At 41.0% G+C, this 24,693-nt stretch overlaps 1 protein-coding gene across 23 annotated transcripts in view; it reads left to right on the top strand.

Moving 5' to 3' along the window:
* Window positions 1-24,693, top strand: part of NFIA (nuclear factor I A) — a 370,701-nt gene that overhangs the window by 60,305 nt on the left and 285,703 nt on the right. For 4 of the 23 annotated variants that reach the window (XR_013557574.2, XR_013557579.2, XR_013557573.2 and 1 more), the window contains exon 6: window positions 2,553-3,108. The exons of 9 other annotated variants lie outside the window; for them this stretch is intronic. The gene's annotated coding sequence lies outside the window, so the exon portion shown is untranslated. Of the gene's footprint in view, window positions 1-20; window positions 132-2,207; window positions 2,529-2,552; window positions 3,109-11,220; window positions 11,406-13,849; window positions 14,065-16,884; window positions 16,960-24,693 lie in introns of those variants that run through there. 10 more of the 23 variants (XR_013557572.2, XR_013557571.2, XR_013557582.2 and 7 more) reach the window with 8 other exon arrangements.

The raw sequence follows: 24,693 nt of genomic DNA, 5'->3' as shown, positions 1-24,693 counted from the left end.
TCTGTACCTCTGCCCTGAAGCCTACACAGCCTGTTACATACTGATAGCTAAGGAAATGCAATCAACATTCCTTACTACTGCCTACAGAAAAGACCTAAATTGTTTACTGGCCTCCAGGATGTTGGTAAATATCTGGCTGTTCTTTTTGGAAAGGGGCGGGGGGGTGGGAAGCATGAGGCAGTGCACAGTATCTACATTTATATTGTGAACATACACATGTTGTACCCTAGAATAAGAAAGAAATAATTTACAGTACATCTGCATTGTTCCAAGGCCAGGGGAAGATGATCTTGTTCTCCGTGTAGGGCTCCCACCCCTCAATGGCTTTACATGTGTTCTGGAGGGGAAAACGTTATTTATAAAGTAGCCTGGGGTATGGAGGATCCAGTGGTAAGAGGTATAGAACATTTTCAGGCGTCTTTACTCGGTATAGGACATTTTCAGGCATCTTTACTCTTGGAGTGTAGCATGGGAAAGTTCATTCCCAAAGACTGTACCTCTGGGTGTTCTGGTAGAGTTGGGGGATGAATCGGTAAGAATGAAATGAAAACGGGATGAAAATCCGTTTACTCTTAAACACAGACAGGCTAGGAATGGGGCATCCTACTTTTAGAATAGAAATTTCATTATACAAAGGCAAGGTGGAGGAAATCTAATTTGACAGAAGTTCATGTGAAAACAACCGAAGAGTGTAAGTTGACCTCAAGATTAATCGAGGCCAGCAGTGTGACATTGCCTTTTAAAAGGCGAAGGCCATGTTGGGCTGTGGTCTGACCACAGCTGGAATATTTTTGCCCAGTTTTGGTACACATGCTAAAAGGAATGCCAGCAAAATGGAGACCCGGGTGCTAATGGATCAGGAAATCGTATCATAGGAGGGACAGTTGAGAAAAACATGGCTCTAAAGTCTGGAGCAGAGATTCCTTAGAATGACCTTAAGAATAAGCTTAAATATTTAAGTGTCTGGTGGGACATTCTCTTGTTCTCTTGTAGGAGTTAGGTTTTCCTCTGTAGCCTCAAACCCACACCTGACATGAAAACACCTGAGACAAAAACCTGAGTTAACATCTTGCACTGCCTGACCCATTTTTCCCAACAATCTGCTCATCTTCCTGTGTTTCAAAATGAGTGGCTGTCTCCATTCTTCACCCTGTCATCCAAACCAGAAATCGGGCATTATCTTTCACTCATCCCTTTCACGCAGGGAAAAAAAAGATGTTGCATTTAAAGTCAGCACCTCTGGACTGGGCTTCTGTTGCTGTCTAACAACTCAGTTGCTAATAGCTTTTGATAGGGAGGCAAACTGTTAAACTTGATAATTTCTAAAGAGTTTTGAGCTATTTAGCACTAAGTGATGCCAAAGAAAAAGAATACTAGCGTTACTCACAGCAGAGGGAATAATTTAATATCCTTCTTGGGGGCCGAGGTTAAGTTCTGTGTGACTCAGCACATTATCATCCTCTATGACCCTAAATCCCTTCTGTTTCCTGATCTGCTTGTCTTGACCTGTTTCATTTCCACACCAAAATAGTTTCATTAACACTATGATCATGCACAGGAGATAGTAGTTAACTGATGTAATTAACTGGTGTGTCAAAGGCTATTGGTTTATTGCATATGCAACTGTCTTTCCTGGTGGGAAGATACACTTTCTGCTGACATAATAGGTCTGCAAACATGCCAAATTGCCAAATAATCTGCTGGGTGGTGGTGAGGTGTTTGTGGTGATTGCACTTACATAGGCAGAATGGTGGGATCTTTTACTGTGTTCTCCTAAAATGCAACTGGCCAAAGGTGCTAATTGCTCAACAGTTGAAACAGAAGAAGAGAAGGCAATTTAGTTCTGGGCCTTGGTGAGGTTCTTTTCCTTTCCTTTTTTTTTTTTTTTTTTTTTTTTTTTTAAATCTGTGCTTTTGGCATGCTAATGAATGCATTTAGTCTCTGCAAGAAATTTCCGTTTAAGAAAGAATTTAAAAACACGAAGTGCTCAATCCATATCTCCTAAACAACTAAAAAGACTGCAATTTCAAATGAGAAATTATGTTGCAAAGATGAAAAAAGTTGTTTATTATGGCTCAAAATTTTAATCACCCAAGGGCTGTAAAGTTAAAAATAGACAGTTCTGCCTTCTGTTTATGGTAAACTTGGCTGAGTCCCGGCAAATTTCAAAGCTGAACATACTGTATGTTATTTTTGCTTAATTTTAGATTCCACATTTTTAAATTATTTCTTACAAGAAGCATATTTCAGGATATAAACTTAGCCTGAAGAACAGTATTCTTGATTTCTGCCCATATTGAAACTCCTTTGAAAATAGTAAACTATGGTTTTGGGATTTTCCTGTTCTCAAGAGTCCAAATGGGTACCTTTCTAAGTCTTTTACATTATGAATGAACACAGGAATACAAAATCGTAAAGGTTGCTTTCTGCTATCCGGTTCCCATACTTGTCATTTTGGTTTTCTTAACAGTAGAACTTGATGCAAACATACGGCAATACACACTGGCTTGCACTCTAGGGAGGGGCATTTTGTGTCGCCCTTCGTGTTTCAGGTTAAGGAGACGGGAAGGTGCGGACGGAGACTCTCCTGGCCGAGACAGAGTGTCTGCCCCTGGGCCAAGAGCTTAAGAGAAAGCCTGGGATAGAACCTTCCAGCTGTAGCCACTGGACAGTGTAGCTTCTCTTCTGACCCGTTCCCGCCTGCCAGCAGAACCGCCTGTGTGGTGACTGTTTGCCCCAAGAGCAAGTAGGATTGTTGACTCAACCCTCTTCATGCCTCCTCAGAGAGGAGAAACACCTGGCTTCACCTCTTTACAGAACTCTTGTTGATTCTTGCCTCCGCGCTCTTGCAGAGAGCTCTTGTGGGCCTTTCCTCCCAGGGTTTTTAGAACAAGCCCCTTGGGTGGCAAGAAATCTAGGGAAGGGATCTTTCTTTTTTTTCTTTTTTTCCTTAACCCATTACTCCATGTGGCATCTGAGAATCAAACATGCCCCACAGAGTGACTGGCATGCTCGGTAAATATTTGCGAAATATTGTCGAGTGAACAACCATTTACTGAAGATCAAGATTCCTATGATGACCCTGACGGAGGTTTATTTGCGATTAAGGTAATCATAACTTCTTTTGAAGAATTCTTACTGTGTGCTCCACCCGTATCTGAACACTTGATATTTGTTGTTTTTAATCTTCCTGAGAGCCCATTTTATAAAAGCAAAAACTAGGCTTTCCAGGGTTAGGAGCTTGCCCTGGGATATTCAGCTGTATAGCATTAGCCTTGGAGATTCTGTGCTTAGTGAGTATAGAATTAACACTGATTCCATATTCTTTCCAATATGCCACATTACCATGATGGAGAAAGGCTGTGATAGCAGTACCCATACATTGATACTATGCCTCTGAACGGGCAAAGGATATGTCACAACATTCACGAAAGTCTCAGGCCCTTAATCATGAGGTAGATAATCTCCCAGGTCCCAGCCAGAACCTGTTTACACTTAACTTGCACACAACTTTAATACAGTTGGTTATCTGTTTTTCAAATACACTGCAGATCCATTCATTCAGTAAATATTTTCTGAAAACCTATCATGTGCCAAGTATTCTTCTAGAGATGGCAAACAAAAAAGAATCTTGCTCTTTAGAGAGATTGCATTACAGATTTATACATTAGTGGCTCTCAAAATGTGGTCCTCAGATCAGCAGTAGCAGCCTCACATGGAGACTTGTCAGAAATGCAAATCCTTGGTCCCCAGTCCAGAAATTTGGGGACTGAAGTTCAGCAATCTGTTTTTAAACAAGCCCTCTAGGTGATGCTGATGTATGCTACAGTTTGAAAATCACTGTTCTAGAGGGCTTAGAACAACATTTTTGTGTTCTTGAAGCAAGTAGCTCTGTAGAAAATTTTGTTGCCAAATTTATCCCGTGTGTGTATGTGTGTGTGTGTGTGTGTGTGTGTGTGTGTGTGTGTGTGTCTGTCTGTCTGTCTGTCTGTCAAGGTATGACTTCATGATGGCATTCAATGATGGGCGCTTGCTGGGCAGAGGCACTAGGGCACTTACATGTGAGAATATGGACCCTAGACTCCTACGTACATGGATTCAGATTGTCACTCTGCCAAGCACTAGCCACACGAACTCGGGAGAATTATGAGAACTCTGTGAACTTTGGTTTTCTTGTGCAAATGCAGGTATTAGTAAAGGGACCATACCTCATGCTTGGTGCAGCTGCTCGGTACCAAAAAAAAAAAAAAAAAATGCTCAGTAACTCAGTATAATTGTTTTTCTCTCTCTGGGATGTAGCCCTGGGCTTGGCACAGGGTAGGTGCTCAGGGAATGTTCTTTAGAAAATGGATGGATATTTATTTTCCTTTGTGTTAGCCATTAGCCTAAGACCTGCAGCTGTTTAATTCCTACCTTTGTCCATCTTTAGCAGAAGTTACCAGAACAATGAGACCCAGCATTAGAACATACCTGATGCACACGTTCCCTTTGGAAAAGTGTGTTGACCTGCCTCAGTGTGGCCACTGCTGGTACTTAATCCTCATCTGTCTAAGTGAGGTTGCCTTCCCTCTGGCTGTTAACTTTGGGATATTTCAAATGCCTATAAAATCTTATTTAATTAAGGCTCTTCCATATCTGCTTGTACATATTTTATTCTTGAAATGCTGGTGGCATTAATAGTAAATCTAAGAGAATCAAACCTCTGCCTCTTTTATGCCATTTCAGCACTAAGCCAAGGAGAAAAACTCTCAAGGAAATTAATGCTTCCCTCAAGTACAGTAAGAACACGAATCTAACATATTGCCATATAACCTGGTTTCACTGACTTTCCGAAGTTTTGTTTTGCCATTTTTATTACATGTCACGTTGTATGGCTAACACCAGAAGTACAATTATGAGGAGGCTGTTCTCTCAAAATCTTGGTGTCTGCCAGTCAGATAGCCTTTCAGAAGAAAGAGTATCCACCAGAGATTTGGTTGTTATTCACAAACAGATTATTTTTTTTTTTTATTTTTAGACTTTCATTAGTTCACTAAATATTATTAGCAACTATCATGTGCCAAGCATCGTTCCAGGTGCTGGCGAACGAATGGGACAAAAATACCTGCTCTCCAGGTGCTTGGTTACTTTCTTTTTCACCGGTGGGAGTGTGTTTGGGTGTCTGTGGCATGGGGCGCCCTACCCAGAAGCTGGGTCTGGGGTGGAGGGCACGTGATAGAGGTGCTCAGATATGAACTCCCTCACTGCTACATGATCACTCCCTTCCGGTCATAGAAGCAAGCACCTGTTTTAGGTTTTATGTGTAAAGTTTAACTCCTTCAGCAGTGACAACTGTCACTGTTTCTCTGCTCTGGCACGTCCTCGTGCCCTGGATTTGTGAGGTGACGTTAGTGCTGATTTAACTTAGCTCTTCTGCATGTTACTGCAAACTCTGTTTTAGTTTCCTATTGCTGCTATAACATGTTACCACAAGCTTAGTGGTTTAAGAGGACACAAGTTTAGGGGCACCTGGATGGCTCAGTTGGTTAAGCATCGGACTCTGGCTCAGGTCATGATCTCACAGTTCTTGAGCTCACGTCCCGCATGGGGTGATCACAAGCCCTGTTTCAGGTGATCACAAGCCCCATTTCGGGTGAGCTCGAGCCCCACTTAGGGTGAGCCTTGCTTCTCTCTCTCCCTCTCTCTCTCTGCCCCTCACTCACTTGCCACAAAGTGACTCAAATTTATTTTCTTCAGCCCTGAAGGTAGGAAGTCTAAAAACCAGGCTGGTGTCAGTAGGGCTGGTTGCTTCTGGAAGCTGCAGGGAAGAACCCTGATGGCTCATTCAGCTTCCAGAGGCTGGTTTGGCACTCCTTGGTGCATAGCCGTATCACTCCAGTCTCTGCGTCCTTCTCCCAGGTCTTTGATCCTCCTGCCTCTCTCTTATAAGTAACCTTGAGATCACATCATTGGGCCTACCTGGATAATGCAGGATAATCTCTCCACTTTCAGGTCCTTAACTTGATAACATCTGCAGAGTCCCTTTTGCCATATTCACAGATCTGGGATTAGGACATAGACATCTCGGGTAGGTGAGCCTCATTATTCAGCTAAGTCTACCCTGCCAGAGATTCCAGTGTCCTTAGGCTCATTGGCTGATAGGCAGGATTTTTTTTAAAGTAGTTTCTTCCATTCTAGAAAACCCACCCCAAAAGAGCACAGTCTAAAATGCAAATATTGCTAACTTAGCAGAGTCACTTACACATGCATAACTACCAGAAAATCTCCTTAATGATTCCTGTTTCTTCTACAAGACTGAGCTCAAAAGCCCTGCCCCCAGGAAGCCTTCCTGGGTTATCTTGGGCTTGTGAGGTGTTCTTCATTTGAGACTCTCTGGCCCTCTCTGCGCAAGTGACTACAAGACAGCACCTTTGCTGTTGTGATTTTGTGGATTTACTCGTCACCCCCCTGGCCCCCACATCCCCTCCTCTTCCCTTAAATAGTGTGCTCTTTACAGGAAGGGACTGCTTCTGCTAGGCACTAGAAGATATTTGGTAAAAGTTTCTGTAGCAATGGAAGGATTCTTTTCTCTCACACATTTTTGAGAAACTGTGTGAGATGAGTCTCACTTAATTTCACTTGATAAGGTATTTACTAGAAGTTGGGAGTGGAGTGTGGCCAGGTGGGTTCAGAAAGGACTGGCACCATGTGACTTTTCACGTGATTTGGACACCTGACTGGGTGGTGAGTTAGTGACTCTTATGGACAATTCTTTTCAAGTGAATATAATCCTGAAGCTGTGCATGCTTTTTCCCTCAGTGTCATCATAAATCTACTACAATTAGGTAGATTCCTAATATTTGGAAATAATGATATAAATCAGGGTGAATGACTGAATACTAAAATAAATTTTCATTACCAAAGAACATTCTGTGGCCTGATAACTTTTAGGGTTACTCTAATGGAATCAGACCTCTGGTCATTGAGATATTTTACTTTATTTCAGTTTTTAAAAGTAGAATCTTATTACATGGAGAAATCTGTGAGTCCTGCGTGGTTACTGTTAGAAATTCATTTTGCCTCTTTTATAATGTTCGGGCTGATTTTTTTCTTCTTTGTAAGTAGACTTTGGGCTTTATGTTGTTGGAAAGCATGTAATTTTCGTTTGTTTTTTTTCACCTAGTGGTGCTTAATGATATCATGTGAATTTTTATGGTCCCAGCTGCACCGAAGTGTGTGCCCTGAAACTTCAGTTGGATTAAGAGCCTACCTTGGTGTGAGGGCTGAAATTGGAGAAATGGGAGAACACAGGGTGCATCTATATATGTTGCAATTAATATTGATGAGTGGGCAAAAGTCCAATGTTATCCTAGGGGGTTCGCTAATGTTCATTGTAAACCAATGCAAGTGAGTCCTTCCCCTGCAGGTGTGAATAGTTTAATTTAGTAGGTGGATTAGGAAAAGCAAGGGGCATTTTCTTATGTTCCAGTTCACGTTTTGTATGTTGAACGTGAACCAGCCATGTAACGTACAGCTCATCGTTGAGTGGTGGCAACAAGTATCTGAGACATGGTTAACCCATCTCAGTATCTCTGAGGTCTAGCATCATGCCTGGTACATGGTAGGTGCTCATTAGCATTTGTGAAATGAATAGAAGAATGAATGAAAGATTGCTGTTACAAGGTCTCTTAAGAATACTCGCCCCTGCCTACCCCTCAAGCCATCTTGCCTTCCACCTTCTAGCCATAATATACTATTTGTACCTTGTTCAATGTTCTACATTCTTCTTCCCTTTGGACCTGTTTACTTTCCGTCTTCTCTCCTTCAAGCCCCTTCTCCCTCCATACCTCCATCCCTTTGGCTGATTCCTGTTGGTTCTTTATGATTTGGTGCCTTCCAGAAGACTTTCAGGAGGCATCATTGCTAGTATCTGATTGAAGGCCTGGTTGGTTTTTCATCTCTCTCTGAACCTTTGAATAACAGCAGCACGCTTCTGACTAGTGGACATGTTGAAATCTGTGTATCTATCTGAACCTTCTTTTCAGGAGAATGTGGATAATTGTCAGATGCTTGAGTCATCTGGTTATCCATTCATTAAATGTTTACTTATTTTGAGAGAGAGTGTGAGCGTGAGTGGGGGAGGGGCAGACAGAGGGAATCCCAAGCAGGCTCCGCGCTCAGCGTGGAACCCGGTGCGGTGCTCGATCCCATGTCTGTGAGATCATGACCTGAACTGAAATCAAGAGTTGGACGCTCAACCTACTGAGCCACCCAGGCGACCCAGTACTTTGTGTCTAGCAACGGGCAAAACATGGCTCTATAGTACCAGGAGCAGAAGTAGTCCAGTGAGGCAGCCAATTCTCTCACGTTTACAGAGCATCAGCCTCAGGGTAAAATGGGATGATGAAGGAGAACCACTGATGTATTACTTTTGGTGTGCCTGATACCAAAGGGTCCAAAGGCAAATAGAAGTTGGGAAATTGAACCATTTCCTTTCTAATTCAATTTAGGAAAGGTTGGTGCATAGTAGATGCTCGGCCAACATTTCCTGAGGATGAAAGGTTTTTATTTTTTTGCTTTATAATAGGATTAAAAATTTTTTAGATAGTCTCTTTCACTCCACACTCCTTTTTGCCCACATAGCCCTAGCTTCAGTCTATACTTAGTGCTTTTGCTAAGACTGACTCATCTTGTTTCTGATTGCTTTAGTGATATGAGACTCTGGTATCCATGGGAATGGTATAAGACTGTATTGCTTTCATGCTTGGAAAAACATTAACCAGAAAGGCCAGCTTTTGGTACCAGTACCAACTAACTCTTGAGAACTATAGGGTAATCTCACCCTTAAATTCTTAAGACAGTGTGTAAAACAGCATAATCTGTTGGAAAACAAATCAGTCTTTGTGACAAGATAGGTGTGACTTAAATCTTGTCTCTGCTGCCAAGCTGTGTGACTGTGGGCAGGTTATTCACCCTCTCTGCGTTCCTTCATCTCTGTTTTTTTTTTCCCATTTGTAAAATGAGGGAGCAATATTAACTCAGGACTGTTCGATAATTAGAAACGCTTTTGTAAGTGTCCTAGTTTATACCTGATGTTCAGTAAATGGTAAGTATTATTATGATGAATATTACTACTGTAAACCATATTAGATATAGGCCCTGGAGGGTTTCAACAAGGACATGGTTACAGGTAGCTACCAAGATCAGGGAAGGACAGCTGAATTAGATCTAAACAGACTCCATTTGTCTGCAAAGGACCCTTGGTTTTTTTCTTTTTTCTTTTACCCCCTCTGGGAAGAATTCACATCGTTTTAAGAAGGGAACTGAGTGTCTTCCCTCTGTTCTGGGTGTTTCAGAGTTGACTAGAAATTGATCCTAGTTACTAAGGAAGAACTTTAAAAAATACACGTTAGGAGTCAGGGTGGTGTAGAGGTAAGAGCACTGACCCATGTTCCCAGGGGTCAAGGCTCTGCTCAGCTCCACATTCTCTGCCAAGTCCCCTTCCATCACTGTGCTGTACATCCCCCCGCTGGGAGCACATTGGAGCAGAAGATTATCTGGCCCTCTGGTTGGTTTTCTTCCCAAGGCAAGTCCTTCTTCCTGACTGGGAGTTAGGATGGGTGGCCCTAGCTGGGCTGGTTTTATTGTTCCAAAAAGTGTCAGCAGAGAAATGGCCAGATCTTGGAGTATCCCTTGTGATTTGACATTTGGGGGCATCCTTTTATGTTCAATGTACCTGGCCCAAAAGTCTTCCAGCTCAGATATTCTGTGAGTGGAAACTCTTTGAATAAATGTAAACCTAGAAGGGATTTTCAGGGTAAATTTAAAAATTCTCCTGTGGTTCAGCTGTAACAACTCCTTCTCACATGAAACTTCTTTGGGGGCATTGATAATACTTGTATTTGAATGGGCAATGAATTTCCCAGCTTCCTGGGAACAACAACAACAAACATTCCCCCAACAAACCCCAGGGTGTCTGACGCTCCCGCTTTCTTCTCAAAGAACCGATCGAAAACTCTTCTGTCAGCTCAAGAGCTATCAGCAGTATTGAACAATTAGACTAGAAGGAACGGTGGTGAACAGTTGTCCCTAAAGGCTTGGAAATTAACAAAGGCCATATTAGTAGGAGCAGGGAGGGAGGGGGGATATGAAGAGAATGGGGGCTGGGAGGGACAATTCACAAGTGGGGAGGGTGATTTGGAGGGGTTTGTTTCCCAGATAGTTTTCAAAGAAAAGAGATTTTGTGTAGTTTGCCAGGGGCTGAGAATGAAGCACAGGACCAGTTGATGTTCTTTTTTATCCAACAATTACTTTTCTCTGGCACATTCCTTTTAGGCTAACAAAGTGTCTTCCTTTTCTTTTTCATGGTCATTGATAGCAAGAGCTTAAGGGATCTTTGCTTCCCAGGGCTAAGGGTGTGGTGGAGAGAAGGACGAAAGTAAGAGGGAATTGACATTTTTCAGATTTTCTTGAATTTTGTCACAAACAAGAGAAAGCCATCCAATGCCTACGCAAGGCTCAGGTTTTCATTTTAGTCTGGGGGTGATTGATTTCTTTCTTTCAAGGGGCTGATGGAGGAGGTCAGCGTCTTAGGGAAGAAGCCAGGGAAAAGGAGAAAAGAAAGAATGAGATTTATGACCTTCTGGATCCCAGCTTTTATGTCGCGTGACCATTCCCAATACTGGAAGTTCATGACACCCTGAGAACCAGCCCGGGAACCCGGAGCAGTGATCTGCATGCAAAGGAGGAATTAAACAGTCCAGCAACTGCTTTGATTGAGAGACACACAAGATCCTGTCCTGGATTCTGAGCCCTGCTTCCCTTTAGTTCATCCTGTAGGCACAGAATCCGGTGTTTTACGCACTGATGAGACAGACCACCCAGGGCCAATCATGTTATACTGAGGGTGATTGACGATGGTGCTTATAGAGGAATTATTTCAACAATGGGACTTTTCCATTATTCTCTCTGCAGTCAGCCCTCCACGCTCAGTACATGGAAATCCTTGCATCTTGTCACCGAAGAATACTAAACTAATAGGTGTTGCTCCCATAGCCCCACCCTGGTCCCATAACCCTGAGCTAATAACTGAAGATCTTAAAAAATGTATGTATGGTCCATTTTTATTCCATATGGCCCCTTAGGTAACATGACCCAATGTGGCCATTAAATGACCCCGCTTACACTTGGATTACTCGGTACAAAGCAAATTTATGGTTGTTTATTCTCTCCTCCTATCAGCTATTAGTGCCTAATCATATGGTCTATCGATCATGAGATTAATCGCCTGCTCAAAGAGGCAGCAGGTCTCGTGGAATGCTGCACTGCGCCAGACTGAACTTCAACCTTTTATACAAACTGGAGGAGTCAAAATCATCATTCACTGCCTGAAGCCCCTGGTCCCTGGGCCTCCTGAACCCCAGGAGGTAAATCCCTGCTTTTTCACACAGTGTACTTTGCACTTCCTTTCCTTGTGTAAAACTTCACCTCATTGATTCAGGCAGGCACTTGCAAATAAAATCCTTTGCAAGGCATCCTATAAATAATGATCTAAGCTGAAAATATGTGGGCTTTATTATCCAAAGCCCCATAGTGCTGCCATAATTAAGGTCTGTCAGTATTTCTATTACAGATTCTCATTTTGGAAGATTTATAACTGGGCCATTAAAGTTTTCTTGGGCTAAGACTTTCCAAGAGTGTCATGTTAGACCTTTTTTTTTTTTTTTTTTTTTTCCTTTTGGTAGAATATATTTCTTAAAAAATATATATAATGATTAAGTCCAGAAAGCCTGTCACACAGTAGTACATACCTGCAAAGGTTGGACGCTAAAATCTGAGGACTGCATCGCCTAGAGTGGCTTCTGGTCACCCTTCTCTGCCCTTTCATTGCAGTTGTGAGAACAGAGAATCATTGTAGTGTTCATGCTGTATTATGATGTTTGTTTCCTGGTCTGTGTCTCCTCCTCTAAGGAGAGTGAGAGTAGGCAACTTAAATCATTTGTCTCTCGAGCCCTGTGTTTTTCAGAGAGGATAGCCCCATGTCAGCGCTGGGTTTGTTCAGTAAATGCACCCAAGAATGGGAAGCAGGAAACATCCTTTCCAGTCCTAGAGTTGTTCATAGCTGGGAGTAAACCAGGCGGTGCATTTAGTCAAGTCACTTTACTTCTTGGAAAACAAGTTTCCTGATGATTGAAATAAGTTCAGGCCTGGTAAATTGGTGTTCTGTGAGTTAAATGCTGCCAGCACAGTGCTTTCAAACATTTTAATCTGAACACCTTATGGGATGGAATCTGGGCCTTCTAGTTGGCCATAATTCCTGCCATTCCCCGGTATAGGGTATTAGCAGCCGCTTCAGTCATCTGTCTGCATGGTCTATAAGTGTTTATGATTCCTCGTAGTGATAACCTTTATAATGGGACCTTGTGTTTTGTCGCTACTGTAAGGATCTAAATCTGAGATTCAGGTTGGCCTGGGATGCCTTTCAATGCAATCTGACTTCTCTCACTTCCAATTCTTTCTCTCACCAAGAACCTCAACCAATATTTTTGACTCCATGCTTTGAAAAGTTTTGTCTTCTAGACAAACTGCATTGGTTAATAATTAATTTGTTTTCCTATTTTTAAAGCAAACAGACATCTGTAACTGTGCTCACAGATACAAACAAGCCATCAGCAGTAAGGGCATGAAATAGTTTTTGTGTAATGAGTTGGTTGATGCTTTAGCAAGGTTGTACAGTTGTTTCTTGAGTAAGCCTATAGTTTCTGTGTGAGCTTTTGATCTACTAAAAATAGCTCTTAGATCTTCCTGCCTTTTTAGACATGTGAAGTTCCAAAGACTCTAGGTGAGCGCTTAGTTTATTCTTTTATGAGTTGCTGGGCTACTCTTGCCCTCAAAGCCTCAAGTAAGTTGTTTGTCCAAATACGCAGTGCCAGTGTTTCAAAATGTGGCCTTCCTGGTCAGCTTAGAGAGGGAAGTCTCTATACAAGCTGGCTTTTGCATCTGATGAAAGGAAAAGAGCTTCCTAATATGAGTTACCTGCAGGCCCTTGTTACATTTGTTCCCTTCAGTCAAGGGCATTTTGGAAGTTTTTAAAAAAAGAGTGGAAGACAATTTGATACTTTGACTCCCAAGCTAAAGAGAACCTTTCCATTTCAACTCAGGCTGTTGGTGACTCTTGTGGATTGAGAAATTAACAGCACACATTTTAATTAAATAGAGCAAATTAAAGATCTGTAGCATAGACGTAATCTTGCATGTAAACCAATCTGAGGCCTGACCTTAGGTACTTAAGGTGGTCAATATCACACAGAAGTAAAGGGTTTTTGAAGATAGCAAACTGATTGACCCAGAGTATCACACAGATACAATTTAACAAGAGGCAGTGCCTTCTTTGTGGCTAAGAGTTTAGGCTCTGGGGTTCTACTAATTTGGGTTTAGTTCTGTCTTGGTTCCTTACCAGTTCTCACCTTGAAGAGATTACTTAACTCTCCATAAACTTCAGTTTGCTCATTTATAATCTGAGGATAATTACAGCATATTGTAAGGAGTAAAGGGGAATAATTCACACAAAGTATTTGCATCATGTTGGTCATAGAATAAACAATGCATATTAATTATCATTATTAGCCGGGACATAGTTGAAATAGATTCCTGAGCTTTGGGGTTTTCTTTTTAAGAGTTTAAAGGTATACTTAAGATATGCTTTCTTAAGAGTGTCCATCCCTGCTGGGTCACTTACCTACCTTTCCAGGAAATTGTATGTTTCAACAGTCCAGATGTGCTGCTTTCAGTTTTTTCAGGAAACAAATAATGTTTGAGTCTAAAAATCTAAGGTTGAAATCTTCTTTCCTACGTTTTCTTTTCCCTCCAGATCAATCCAAATTAAAGTTTCATTGCCAAAGTTTCACCGCTCCTTATTAGCATTAATTATTATTGGCGTGCTGTAGGAATCCTAAAGTGGGTGCATTAAGAATTAAAACCCGGGAGAAAACTTGAAACCCTCATGGACTCATAGAGCTGGAAGGGACTTACGAGATCATGTCCTCTAAGCCCCATTTTACAGATAAGGAAAGTGTATTTTACAAGGTAAAATAAGTTTTAAACGTAATGGCTTTTTAATTTGCCCTCTCACCGGAATCTGCACTTATTTGCCATGTTGTGATTATGTTCTTATCGTGGGACTTGTGGGTATTTATTAGAGACTATGGAGATGTAGCATTGGGCATTACTTTTGTGGCAAAGGCACAGGGGCAGTAATCATTATTAATGGATGCCATTATTTGGGAGAGCATTTTACTGACTATAGAGAATTCATTGCATTGATCTATGGTGCCACATTTGTATTATACCAGGTAGTTTAAAATGATATTCTCTAAACTGTTAGGCTGAAAAATTGTCCAATCTTGGCAGTTATCCCATCAGTAAGACCTTCCTTTTCCTACTGAAAATACATAGTTCTGTTGAAAGAAACCTTTTGACTGGTCCCCAGCGCCCTGAATGTGTTTAAATCCCTCACTACTGAAATAGGAGGATTACTACTGCTATCATTGTTCTAAAACAAACTTCCCTTTGGACGATAACAGCAGCGGTAAATCAGATGTTGAAGAAAGTACCAGCTTAACATCAGTTTGCTTTAAAAGGGTTTCCTCTTTAATTGACAAGTGTCATGTATAATAGAGCATGGTGACTCACATAGAAAACCGTGTGCCGGCCTTCCCGCTGGGGTTGGAGTTCTTAATGAACATCCGAGTGAATACACGGAGGCGAAAACTGAAAGGGCCCCAGCTGTGGAGTATTCACTCTGCTCGCTCTGGCCAGGGTGGTGATCGGCACCAGCCACGCCGATGACCAGAGAGAGACCCGTATCGGTCATGTGGCTGTTTTGTAGCTGTGAGCTGCTGTGACTGTGGTCTTTCCTAGTGACATGTTGAGTAACGGCACAGAGTCTGGTGTCCCATCTGAGGAATAAACAAGGTTTTTCTTTCTTAACGTAAAGATAATAAGTTATTTTTGGCAGACTCAACCTTCTCACAGAGCAGCAGTTTTCTTGAGCTCCGGACCACTTGCTAACACTCAGTCCCCTCACGCTGCAGTCCCCGTTTTCCTTCCCCTCACTCCCCGAAAGAGAGCGGCACCAATTTTTCAGGGGTGATGTTTACAACAGTTCAACACACTTGAATACAAGCACTTAGAATAATGTCAGTGGGGGTGGGGGGAGAGAAGGGCATATTATTTTCAAATTAAGTAATGGATGGGCAGTGATATTTTATTTATTAAAGCTCATCTGAGTACCAATGGAAACAGAATGTTGGTTCTGAAGTGCACAGATTAGAAAGGAATGTTGAGTTTGGAAACGTGGCAGCCTGCAGCACTGTGTATGGTTTAAATTAAACCTTTTTTTGGAAAGCAGAATAGCTCTAGGCCACATTTAAGGGAAACGCTACAGCAGAGTGAGCTGGCTGTGGTTTTTCTTTTACTCTGTAACCGGCCCACTTTCCCTTGTTTTAACACAGAAAAAAGACTTTGGACTCCTTCAGACCAACCACATAGCTTCTCTGCTGACCACAAAAAGGAAGTTTGGCGTAGAAGCCATAGGATTAATACCCACTGTCTCTTAACCCAACAGAGTGTGAAAACTTTTATAAGAGATTTCTCTGGGCAGACTGACACTGTGGTTGGACTTTAAACATTTTAAATCAAGAGCAACTTTGAATTGCATTATGCCACAGTGCTCTGTAAATTGTTATGTGCGATCCCACCGTTAGAAGTTATTTACACGAATCCCCAGGTTTCAGAGGGATAAACCACTAACAGCTTTGTGTATCTTGATAAAGAAATACAAGGAGAATTAAAGGTATGCCCATGCCAAATTATCTCAGAGAGAGTAGGCAGATCACAGTCAATCAGATTTTATTGTTCTGAAGCAAATGGAGACAGTTGGCTCTTGGCAGAAAAGCCTTTTCATCTTTGCAAATAATAAGATTAAGATTGTGGATTCTATTAATCACTTGATCAACTTTATTAATTCATCACATTATTTTTAAACTAGAGAAGAAACCTTCCTTTTAATAGATTCACATCTTTCTAAAATAATAGTTTTGCATCGCAGAGGTGTTGTTTCATATGCTGACCTCCTCAGCTGTTATAAATAGTTATTGGTGTGCCCTGACCATTAATTTTAATGATTGGATTCTTACTACCCTGATTAACTAATTATGTGTTTGCACAGAGCAACTTTGAAATTACCAACCAACCAACAACCCCCCCCCCAAAAAAAAACCCAAAACCCTTGTGTGTTTGTATTTATATGTACTCTTTGAATGCCTAGGATTGATATATTTTTAAAAAATCATTTGAATTTACATTTTGCCATGCTGAAGTCAGCAGCTTTTCACAGGTGCACTGTATCAGCATTCTGGTTTCTGTTCAACAAAGAATGTCAATCGAAAGAATTGATTTGAAAAGTTGAAGGAAAAACCTGCATACATGTTTCAAAACTGTGGTCTTATGGTAACCACTGAGTTACTTCTTGGTTGACTGTATGTCGCGAGAGGGGTTTATTTGCTGTCATTAGAGAAATTGGTCTGTAGAACACTTCCTGTATGTGAAGAAATGCAGTTGTCATCTTGCCTAGGTCACTAAAACAGTATTTAAATACTTCCAGTTGTGAGGAACCTTGCATTCACTGTGGTTATTTCCCCAGGAGCAGCCGTTTTGGGCTTTTCTGAACTTAATAGTTGAAGAAGGTCAGAAAGAAATGGTGTACTTTCTGGGTAAAGTAGTTTAGCCACCCCGGAGTAGATGCATTGCGTCTTGATCTTTTTTCATCTTAGTAGAATTCTACTGTAACTAATTGAATCCATTGATCACTGTCTTGTATCTCCCCTGCCCCCATCTTCTTCTCAGAGGATTCATTTCATAGGGGTCTATACATCAGTCAAGAAAATGACTACAGAGGAATTACCAAGACTGGTAATCAAGGTAATTTAACCTGGTTTAGTTTTTTTTTTTTTTTTTTTTTTTAAAGTACAACACACTAAGTGTCCTTTACCTGGTGAGAGTTAACTTCTTATCTGGTAAGAGTCTCCTGATAGGAGTTAACGTCTTAATTAGGTTATGTTCCAAAACAAGTCAAACTATGACACTGAGCAGTACATTCAGAAGAGAAAGAGGGGAGAGAAAGCATCGATTTTCAAATTAGTTGACCTGGTTTCCAGGCCTCTCTGTACCAATGCTTTTCAGACTTCACTATGTATATGAATCAACTGAGGATACTTTTGAACGGCAGAGTCTGACTCAGTAGGTGCGTGGTGCAGCCCGAGATTCTGCATCGCTAACAGGCTTCCCGCCATGTGGATGTCCAAGCTGTAGGGCTCCAGACCTGTACCCTGCATAGCAGCAGTCTGTTACAGCGCATACCGACTGAACTTGGTGGCTTTGGAGAGACTATTTAACAGCTCTGCATCTCAGTTTCCTAATCTCTCAAATAGGGACGTTAATCTTTGCCTGTCTCATTAGGCTGTTATGAGACTCAGATGAGATAATGTAGATGAAATTTTAAAAGGCTACCTAAGTATAAGACACCAAGGATCTTTGCTTATAGATAAAGACATTCTTGGCATACCTTTCATGGAATCAGTGTGAGCCTCCTCCTGTGCTAGGAAGCGTCCTGAACTGTGCAATAGGGGAGAGGGACTGGAGTCCTCACTTCCGTCATCCGCTCTGTGCCTTTGGCCAGATCACTCCACCCTCCTGGTCCTCTTTAAAATAAGGGCTTGACCTGGATTAATGGGTCTTGAAGTGTGGCTGCAAGTCTAGTGGCCTCGGCATCACTTGGAAACTTGGTGGACGAGCGGATGTCTAGTCCCTTCCCAGACCTAGCGATTTGTAAATTCTGGGGATGGGGCCCAGCAACCTGTTGTTTAGCAAGTACTTTTGGTGATTCTGATACATGCTAAATTTTGAGAACCACTCTGAAGTGTCCGACAACTTTGAAATGTGATATTGAAGCATTTCTCTGGATAGGTTCAGTCGTGGGAATGCCTTTCTGTGTGATCTAGAGTGTCCTGTCTCATAGGCAGAGACGAATTGGGACTTGAGTATTCTCCAAGGGTGCCCGCTGCGCGTGTGGAAAGGAGGAATGAACATCTGGGTTTTAAGCCTGGCCTGCCTGGAAGTCAGAACAGATCATAACTGCACCGGCCCACACCTTCCTAGCTTAGCCCAGCCTTGGGACTGACTGCTTTAGTGGCCCATGACAGCGGGTTAAGCCAGAGAAGAACATGCAGGCTGAGGAGTTCTCTCTCATTCTCCTCCTTATCCTCCGATTCTCCTGATGGTGGTCAGCACAGTGCAGCACCAACTGACATTTTTTTCAGGCACTTTCACAAAGATTATCACAGTCCATTTGCATAGGCAGGAGATGAGGAGAACCAAGGAAATAAAATACATCTTTTTCTTACGGTCATTTACAGACAGACCTCACATTCCTGTGGTTTTGCTTTTCTGTTTTGATATTTGGGAATACATCTGATAACCAGGAAAAAAGCACAGCCAGCCTCCAGTTGTCCAAAGTAGATTTTATCAGGTTCAAGCACTAAAGCTCTTGATCTTATGTTCATCAGTGAACCTAACTCCTGTCCGAGTCTGACATTTTATTCCAGACTAGCAAGTAAAGTCATAACAGACAGGTGCTTGAGCCTCGAAAGTGGAAACAAACGAGAGGTGTTAGCTGGCAACTTGAACAGTGAGAGAGACACTGTCAAAAGTAGAGCAGATACGAGGTCGAGAGGGTTAATAGCTTGATATTGATCTCTCTCTCTAGATATACACATATGTATACATGTGTATGTGTGTACAATATAAAAATAAATATAGATAGTACATATATGTGTATATGTATGCATATAAAGAATTAAATGCATAGTATACATACGTGTATGCATGTATAAATATATACAGGTATACATGTATATATATGAATATACATGTATTTATTTACACATATGTATTTATTTTTATATATGTGCACTACAAATATCCTATATACTAATATTCCTAAGTAACTTTTTTGGGTATTAACAGTAATAGAACACTTCCGTGTAACTCATGTTCTTTTTTTTTAAATTTTTTTTTAACAATTATTTATTTTTGAGACAGAGACAGAGCACAAGTTGGGAAGGGGCAGAGAGAGAGGAAGAGACAGAATCTGAGGCAGGCTCCAGGCTCTAAGCTGTCAGCACAGAGCCCGACGTGGGGCTCAAACTCATGAACTGTGAGACCACGACCTGAGCCCAAGTCAGACGCTTAACCAACCGAGCCACCCAAGGGCCCTCATGTAACTCATGTTCTTGATATCTTTAGGAAAAGATCAAATTATGTTTCTGAATATAAGGATATTAGTTGCAAATTATAGAATATTTCTCTCCACAGTGAGTTAATGTAGAAAACAAATAGCCCTTGTACTGATAAATGTGAGTACTTTTGCAAATTTGTAAAATCATAGACAGTTCTAGTTATGAAGGACCTTATAGATCCTTTTATCCAGTAGTTTTAGATTTTCTTTAAATAGAGGTCTTCAAAACTAAATTCATGGGAAAACTGTATATATATATACATACATATATATACGTATATATATGTATGTATATATACACACACACCCATACACACACACACGTATGTGTATATACATACATACATACATACATACATACCGTGAAAAAGTGTGGGAGTCCTGGATCCCTGTCAGCTTGGCCCATCTAGCCTGCCTTCCTAAAGTAACCCTCGTTGGAACTGATCCCTAGGGCAAGAAATCACCTAGGAAACCCCTTATAAGGAAGTTATGATTCTGTAAGTCTGGGATGGGGCCTGAGACTCTGCATTTTTAATAAACCCCTGAGGTGTTACACAGACAGTGACCGCAGCGTGAGTAGCAAGGCCCTAGGGGATCTGTGTAGATAGTTTGAAAACCTTCAATGGGTCAACCTCTTCATTTTACAAATGTGAAAAGAGAGCCTTGGACTTAATAACTGATTGCCAGAAGCCACATGCCTTGTGCAAGTCTTTTGATTTCTGGTAAGATTCTGTTCCTCTGATCATGCCTGGGAGGAATGGCCGTGTCCTGACCTTTCCAGCGAATGAGGTGCCTCGGTACTAGGGTTCCATTGGCACCACCAGTGCCCTGCACAAACTTAGTTTATCTCTATAGATGATGCTGGGAATTTGTTCCCTTCCAGCCCACTCTCTGCCCCATGAAAAAATAGTACTTTGAATCAGACCCCATTTAGGGTGGAACGTTCTGATTAGCCAGCAAGGGCCGTTAGGCCGGTAGCTGTGATGTCTGCTGCCACAGCAGAATGGATAAGCAGTTCTCAGCCCCCCCAGCATAATCCATAAAACTCTTTCAACCTTCTTTTTTTTTTTTTTTTTTTTTTTTTTTGCATGATGTCTAGTGTTTGCAAATGGAAAATGGCTGAGGAAAAACAGAGTGAAAGTTTGTATAAAATATTTATACCTTAAAGATCTTTTATCTTGTGTCATTCAAGAGATAGAGAAGTGAAAAATGTATTGGGAGTACATTATCAAGAGTACATTATAAATTTAAATCTCAGATTGAATAATACCAGCTGCTAATGTGTGGAGCTTTGGAAATGAGTCACTTTTGAATCTTGAGAATTTACTGTACCAGGTCAGTTATACTTAAGAAGGAAGTGCCTTTTGAAAAAAAATCCTATACCGGAATCAAGACTTCTACTAGTGGGTATTAAAAATCAAATATTGACATAATGTTCATGTTAGAATGTAGTTTCATAAGAGTGAGATGTAGGTCTTATGAATATTACTGAATATTTCTCAAAAAAGCCTGATATTCTTGGACTTCATTGTAAAGCAGTATAACCTGTGGTTAAATAGTATGTGTCTTAGACTCAGAAAGACTGAGATTCAAATTTTCCTTCTACTGCTTGTTAGCTGTGATTTCGGAACAGTTACTTTCTCTGACAACTCACTTTCTTTATTTTTAAAATAAAGGTAATGATACTTACCTAATATATTTCCTTTCAGAATTAAGTGGCATAGTATTTGTAAAGCACTTAGCACACTGCCTACACTCTCATAAAAATCCCAGTAAATAGTAGATATTATTACCATCGTTATCACTATTGAATGGTCTTTAGCCATAACTGGTAATATATAGCCCTCTGATGACATGGTATCTTTCTCCTCTCTGTGTAAGTGTGCTATGAGAACCCAAAACGGTACGTCTACTGAAAAAGTTAGGAGTCAGAAAAAGAAAATATATTTTCATGAGTTTGACTATGACTGCCTATGCCAGATATCTGGATTGTAGGTAGCAAAGATGCAAATCTTTTGTTGGTTATAATAGTACTTGGTTTTCATAGTGCATAGTATATATTTTTGTACGCTGTGTGTAGGGTCTCACATTCACATGCTTGAAGCAGCTACAGAGGTGACTAAAGAAGTAGTCTATGGACAGAGGAGCCCAAGTCCCATTGAAAGCCAGCAAGTCCTCTTGAAAAGCCCCTTAGCTCTAGCCAGTTGGTGTTGGGTGTTTTGTGAAAACCTCGGCCCAATGTCTCAGTTCCTTTTCTCCTCCTCCTCCTCCTCCTCCTCCTCCTCCTCCTCCTCCTCCTCCTTCCCCTCCTCCTTCCCCTCCTCCTTCCCCTCCTCCTCCTCCTCCTCCTTCTTCCCCCCCCCCTTCAAGAATCTGGAAATCCAGATTTTGATATGAATTAAAGAATATTTTAAATAATGGCAGCTGAGTCTTGAGAGAATGCTGTTGGTTGCAAGAAACAAAAACCAGTGGTTGAAATGAAGATAAATTTTTCTTACATTGTGGTAAAGTAAGTCCAGAGGTAGCAGCTGGCAGTGGTTTATTTGCTCACTCAAACCAGTAAGAATTCAGGCACTTTCCATTTTTTTTGTCCTGACATGCTTATTTGTTGACTTATATTTTGTAATTCTTGTCATATTACAGTTGCCGTATGTATGTTTAAGGCAGGAGGATGGGAGTGTTGGGTCATGCTAGCCTAATTTGTTCCATTTATCAGAGAAGGGAAAACTTTTCTAGAAACTTAACAGGTGGCATCTCTGTATGATTCACTGGTTAAAACTGGATCACTTGCTGTAAGGAAATTCAGGGAAATGACTATGCAGCTTTCTAGTCCCTATTGTGGTGAGGGGTTGGGGGGGGTTTGTAAATAGCTGCGGTATTTGCCAGGGAACAGGGCTTGGCACAGAAACTAACTCAACAGGAAACCCAGATGCAGGGCCTGGAGACCCCGCGACCTCCAATATGTGTCAAAATCTCCAGATTTTACCATTATAAAGGAAAAGTATCATTTAGGGGAAGGCCGGTGTTTATTTTTTATTTTTTTTATTTTTAAAATCTTTTTAACATTTATTTATTATTGAGAGACAGACACAGAGCGTGAGCAGGGGAGGGGTAGAGAGAGGGGGAAACACAGAATCTGAAGTAGGCTTCAGGCTCTGAGCTGTCAGCACAGAGCCCGATGCAGGGCTGGAGTTCACAAAAGTGCGAGATTATGACCCGAGCCAAAGTCGGTCGCTTAACCAACTGAGCCACCCAGGTGCCCCCATTTTTTAACAAAATGCTACTGCATTATATGGGATAGGTCATTGCTAATGATGAGTAAACTGTTGGGAATAGTAAATGAATTTATATAATTCTCGGAGAAGTTTATATGGAGAATTTTGGTAGAAAAGTTAAGAACATACCATTCAATGTTATTTCTGTATTACTGCATTATAACAAAATATCTAAGTTAACTCATATTTTCCTTTTTTAAAAATTTATGGATAAACTACACTTTTGAAAAAATTATTTTTATTCTACTATAAATCTGTTTTATAAGTCATTCACCTCTGATTGTAATAACTTTTTAAAATGTTTTATCCATTTTTGAGAGAGACAGAGCATGAGCGGGGAGGGGCAGAGAGAGAGAGGGAGACACAGAATCTGAAGCAGGCTGCAGGCTCTGACCTGTCTGCACAGAGCCTGACTCGGGGCTTGAACTCACCAACCGTGAGATAATGACCTGAGCCAAAGTCAGCCGCTTAACTGGCTGAGCCACCCAGGTGCCCCAGATTTTAATAACTTTTGTTGGAAGGAAATATTTTTTTATTTATCTGTATATTTAACTCACACACTGGGACACTCTTCCAAAATGCTTTACAAAAAAGCAGCCATTTCAGGCTGATTCAAAGCATGTTTTATATGTACGCATATAGTTGAACTGCTCCAAACCAGGTGTCTTTTTTAGTTGATTAAACTCAAGAATTATGGAACTTCGAAGAACTCTTAATCATAGGGAAGCATGCACTAAAGGAAAACCGTATCTGTTTGATTCCAGCCAATCGACTCATCAGTAATATTTTTGCTTACGCCTTTTTGCAGCTTATCGCTGAGCTAGCTACTGTCTAATGCCCTTGACAAATTCGGGAAGCCACCATAAGTACATAAATTGAGAGAAAATATTTCTGCCAATTTGATCCTGATCATTTCTTCTCAGGGTTATAAATTTGGGTTTTCATGATCTAGAAGTTAATTTTTTTAAGTGAAAAAAATACCCCAAACCAAACCAAAATAACAACTCTAGATTGTCTGAAGGGGTTCCTCCTTGATCTAGGAAGGTATTGTAGAGTGAATGGGCCACCTACCGAGTACCCAGAAGCATGGAGACCTTTACAACATTCATATAATTCCAACATATAATCACTTTGTCAGGCCCAGTAAGTTAGTGAAATCTCTCATAATGCTAGGATAATTAAATATTTCAGTAACCATAAGCTAGAAGGTAAGAGGCAAAAGTGTTTTTTATTGGGGAAACTATGCCAAGACAATCTATGAATTATTTAAGGAGGTAAATAGATAGGTAAACCAGCCCACAACCCTAAATAATCTATTTAGTGTTAAACATAAAATATTGTCCTGATGCTATATCACAGTCTACTTTAGAGTGGACTTGTAAAGAGGGACTATTCCAGAGACAAGGAAAAGAACAGGGGAGTTATTTGTATGGGAAAATATAGTGTGTGTCCATTTAGTATGTACCCGTAATGTGAGAGATTATACCAGATGCATTAAACTTGTCCCTTAATCCTCAAAGCAATTTTATAAATTGGGTATTGTGACCCCCATTGCCCTGATGAGGATATCAAAGCTCTGAGTACTTGAGTCACTTACCTGAAGTATGACTGTCCATTTTGGAGTTGACCTTTGAACCCAGCTCTGTCTGTGTTCCACATGCAGTCTCTTTCCCCTACATCGGAAGATCCACCCACATTGGGCAAGTGAGACGCAAAATAGCAGATGGACTTAAGTGTGGGTAAATGTTCAATAATGTACTTAACAAAGAAACCATCCAAACTATTTGTAGGATATGAGCTCTTAGCTACTAATTACAACTCACAAAAGAAACCTGAAAGCCAATGTATAGGCTGTCGTGGGACCTGACCATTGGCTATCCCCTAAAGTCAATTAATCGAAGAGTATTTGTTCAGTACTTCCTTGTGTGAAGATGGAAAGAAAATGTACTTGAACTTACATCTTTTCCCATATGACTTTTCAAATGTTGCTATAGTGAGAAAAGTCCCCTGTAAAACCTCTTTAAGCAATTCATCCATCTGTATGTGGAAGAGATGGGTAAGTGTACTCTTATTTAGGATTACAAA

This window comes from Panthera onca, chromosome C1 (assembly GCF_046562875.1).
Source record: "Panthera onca isolate mPanOnc1 chromosome C1, mPanOnc1 haplotype 2, whole genome shotgun sequence".
Taxonomy (NCBI): Eukaryota; Metazoa; Chordata; class Mammalia; order Carnivora; family Felidae; genus Panthera; species Panthera onca.
Note: the sequence above shows the minus strand (reverse complement) of the source record. Positions and strands in the feature narration are given on the sequence as shown.